Below are 4,751 nucleotides of genomic sequence, written 5' to 3' on the forward strand. Positions count from 1 at the left end.
TGTCCCGCCATACTGCACCCATGAGAACCTCTCACCCCTCCTCCTCTCCCTTCCCTCCCTCCCTCCCTCTCTCTCCTTTCTCCCCCTTCCTCTCTCCTTTCTCCTCTCCCTCCTATCCCTACCTCTCCCTCCTTCTTCCTTCTCTCTCCCTCTCCCTCCCTCCTTCCCTCCCCTTCCTCCTTTCTCCCTCTGCCTCCCTCCCTCCCTCCCTCCCCTTCCCTCCCCTTCCTCCCTTCCCCTCCCTTCCTCCGGCCGCCCACGCTGGAATTCAAGCGTATTATTTCCGCGTTTGATTTCATAATGGCCGTTCAAGAGGAGCTCCATTTTGGTGTTTTATTCAATGCGCCGAGCGACCCTCTCGCCGCGTGGAGGGTAATGCACGCTTTAAATACACGTCAGGAGGGCGTGATTTTAGCCTCGTTTTGAAAGAGTGCAGAGAGAGTGGGCGTTGGGGGGGGAGAGGGGGGAGTGCGAGGTTGGTCTAAGTGGCCGCCATCCACCCACACGCGTGCGCAAGCCCGCCCGCCCGCCCGCAGCCCGACAGCAGTCGTAATCGAGGGTGATGAAGATGGGCGTGGGAACCTTCGTCTCACACCCGCGGCGATCATCTCCTGTTTCTCCTCCTCCTCCTCCTCCTCCTCCTAATTCCTTTGTTCTGCTTTTTTGTTCGGCTTGGTTTTCATCCTTTTTTATCTGCTCTTCTTCCCTTTTCACATCCTCCTTCCTCTTCCCTCCTCCTCCTCCTTGTTTCTCTTGTCCTCCTCCTTCCTCCTCCTCCTTTTCCTCGTCGTCCTTCCTCCTCTTCCTCCACCTCCTCCTCCTCCTCCTTCCCTGCTCCCCGTCCCTATCGCTTCTATCTATTATTTCCCCTTTCCCCCCAGTCATTCTCCTTGTCACCCTCTTCCCTGCTCCCTCCCTCCATCTTCCTTATGGGCGTTCTTCCATACGGCCGATGCTTTATCTTTAATGATGTTCTGCCCTTCTCCACTTCTCCCTTCTTATCCTTTGCTCCTACCTTCTCCATCTCTTTTCCTTCCTCCTACTCCTCCTACATCTCCTCTTCTACTTCCTCCTCCTCCTCTTCCTCCTCATCATCATTATCCTTATCCTTATCCTCCCCCTTCTTCTTCCCTCTCTCCCACTCCCTCCTTCCCTCCCTCCTTCCTCCTCCCTCCCTCTTTCCTTTTCCTTCCTTACTCCTCTCTCCTCCCCCTTCCTCCTCCTCCTCCTCCTCCCCTCCCTCTCCTCCTCCTCCTCTTCCTCCTCCTCCTCCTCCTTCCTCCCTCTTGTTTGGGGCTTTGTCTTTCCTTGTTCTTGCGATTTTATCATAGGCCTAGCGATCATTGTTGTGAAAGGGAGGGGAAAAGGGGACAGGAAAGAGGCTGTGCGCTTCATTGGGAAGATGTTTGCTCACCCTTGTGTTTATGGGTGTTTGTCTTCCCTTTTCTTTGCTTTTCTGTGTTCTGCTTTGTTTTGATGGATTCTTTCTCTCTCTTTCTTTTGTTGTCTTCTCTTTTCTTGTTTTGGTCTTTTCTCTTTCCCTCGCTCTCTCTCGCTCTTCTTCCCTCCCTCTTTCCTTCTCTCCCTCTCTCCTCTCCTTGTCTCCCTCTCTCCTTCCCCCCCCCCCCCCCCACTCCCGTCCGCCTACGAACGGGTTGTGCGCGAGAGCGTGACGTGCCTGAGGGCCGTGCGCCGTCTTTGAGGCAGGCTGAATTCGTGACTCCTTGAATGACCTCTCTTCACCCCTGCGTGACCTTTCCTCAAATGCTTTGCTTACCACCCCCTCCCCTTCCCCTTTCCCCTTCCCCTCCCTTTAACCGCACAGGTCACCCCATCACCCCCATCCCCCCCTCTCCAACCCCCACCTTCCCTCCTGCCTCGATATGTGCTCTTTAGGCCCCCTCTGTTCTCACACGGAGAGGAGGAGTGGGGGGAAGGGAGGGGGGACGGAGGACGAGGTCGAAATTTGGCGGATGGGTGGTGGTGTCAGGTTGGGTGTCGTTTGACCCGCCCCGCGCAGGAGGAAGGGGCACTCCGGGAGGTAGATGACGTGGTCGGAGAGGGAGGAGGTGAAGGTGAAGGTGAGGGAGAGGGAGAGGGTGAGGGAAGGGGGAGGAGGAGAGGGTGAGGGAAGGAGGAGGAGAAGGAGAAGGAGAGGGTGAGGGAGGGGGAGGAGAGGGAGAGGGGCAGGGAAGGGGGAGAAGGAGAGGGGCAGGGAAGGGGAGGAGAAGGAAAGGGTGAGGGAAGGGGAGGAGAAGGAAAGGGTGAGGGAAGGGGAGGAGAAGGAAAGGGTGAGGGAGGGGGATAGGGCGAGGGTGATTACCGCGCCTAACTGCCCGAGCCTAACTGCCGGGCCGTACAGTGGCATTGACGGATGGCATCGGTGTCAGGTTGTCGGGTGGCAGTCCCCCCCCCCTCCTCCCCCCGGCGTGGGTGCCATTTAGAGGTGCTTCGCCGTTGTCGACCAGGGTGATTACGTCGGGCCGAGACCCTTGTTAAGTCATTATGCGTCTGTATGCGTCGTTTGTCGCGGTAGATTGATGGATCTTGTCATAGAAAAGGACTCCTTAAAGCTGTAGACGAGCGAGTGTGTTTTGGGGGAGGAGAGTGGTGGTGGGGGGAAGGGGGGAGGGGGGAGGGTAGTTTTTTCTCCCCAGTTGGTCCGTTTGATGACCTTTTTCTCTTAATCGTCTGCTGGTGAATTTTTAATGCGGGCGTGAACCCTCCGCGGAGTTGTGTCGGGAGATGCTATAAGTATTTGGCGATTAGCACTGCCGGTTGTCGTGTATACATACGAATGATGATGTTGTCCTGAATGGAGTTTTACTTGTTGTATCATCTGTTTAGGGTTTTTAGCTTTTTTTGTGGTAGGATATACATCTTTTTCTTTATTTTTGCTTCTTGGTGGGTGCTGGGTGATGTATATATAATTCTTCTTTAATTTTGTTTCTATTTTTCTTTATTTTTGCTTCTTGTTGGGTGCTGGGTGATGTATATATAATTCCTCTTTGATTTTTGTTTCTATTTTTCTTTATTTTTGCTTCTTGTTGGGTGCTGGGTGATGTATATATAATTCTTCTTTAATTCTGTTTTTATTTTTATTTTTTTCTTCCTTGTTGGGTGCTGGGTGATGTATAAATAATTCTTCTTTAATTTTGTTTCTCGTGTGCTGGGTGGAGATCGCGGGTGAGCTGGCGGTGCTCCGGCCGCAACTCGATCCCCAAAACGTTCCGCGAGAACAGATCCCGGCTCTCGGATCTCGTGTGTCGTTCACCAGGCGGGCGCGGAGGGGGTGGGAAGCGAGGCGGGGGGTGGAGAGAGGGGGAAGGGGTTGGGGCTGGGAGGAGGGAGTGGGGAGGCGAGATAAGGGAATCGGGAGGGGGGAATAGGCAAGAATGTAGGATGGGGGGAGGGGGGAGGGAAATGGTAAGGGTAGGGAGAGGTGTTTATATATATATATAAAGTTGAGATTAGAAGTGAAGGGAAAGGGAAGTTGAAGTGACCTCTGGGCATTTCGTGGCGGATCCCGTGAGCGAGTCTAATAAGCGATTACACACTAACGAGCCGTGTGTCTCGTCGAGATTACAGGCGAGCAGTTTCATCTTCCCGATATACGAGTCTTCTGAAATCCCGCGGACTAATTTTGCCTTTTATGGCTGACCAGATGTAGAGCATAAAGGTATTTTCCTGAGTGAAAGAGACCAGTCGAGACACCCTCATTAAGGTATTTTCCTGAGTGAAAGAGACCAGTCGAGACACCCTCATTAAGGTATTTTCCTGAGTGAAAGAGACCAGTCGAGACACCCTCATTAAGGTATTTTCCTGAGTAAGAGAGACCAGCCGCTACACCCTCAGCAGCGTTATATTCAGGTGACACATTGGCGTCGCTATCGGGCAGGGGCGCTTACTCCTGTTATCAGCCTATAAGCAGCCAGATAAGATTGTCCGATAAGCGATTACATGCGTGGGTCGTGCGTCAGTGTGTTTCAGTATCGCCTACCTTTGTGAGCTCTGTGCACACGGGCATTTACGTACGTCTTTGGGTATATTTTTACGTCGTCGGTAGATTTTCGGTTTCGTGGCGTGGCTGCAAGGAGTTCCAATGTAAGTTCTGAGGAGAGTTTGTGTTCGTTAATGTTAGTTAATGTTTAAGTAATGTTTTAAGTCCCTGGGTCGAAGTACAGGAGGAAGGGAGCTTTCGGCTTCTTATCGGACGAATGGATACAGAAAATTTCCCCCCCAAACTCGCGTTACAGAAGTGCGTTTCACGTCCTGTCCTCGGAACGTCCCGACGATGAGTAAGATGAGTGTGAAGGAGTCTCCCTGAGTCACCGCGAGGATGCAACGACATCCTTTTCCTAATGTGACGCGAGACAAGTACTTATTATTATTACAGCGGACAAAGAAAGAATCCGGGGGTTTGGTCATAATTGTTTGCTGTTTGTTTGTTAGAATCCGGGGGTATGATCATTATTGTCTACTGTTTGTTTGTAAAAGCGAGCGGCGTTACACTGAAAATATTCCGTTTCTTTTGCCTTACAAGTATACTGTACATAAACCCGTGTCTCAATAAGTCGCCTGGCATTTCAATAAACCCCCTTTGTGTATAGTGGGTTTCTTCCGCCCTAACCCTCAAATATAAGTGAGATATAGTGTACGGAGGAATGCTGGACACGATATGCTACTTTCCTGACATTTTTTTTCCTTGTACGACTCGGCCGGTGATTGGAATGCTGATACTCCTTTCGTGC

The sequence above is a fragment of the Penaeus vannamei genome, chromosome 18, assembly GCF_042767895.1.
Source record: "Penaeus vannamei isolate JL-2024 chromosome 18, ASM4276789v1, whole genome shotgun sequence".
Classification (NCBI taxonomy): Eukaryota; Metazoa; Arthropoda; class Malacostraca; order Decapoda; family Penaeidae; genus Penaeus; species Penaeus vannamei.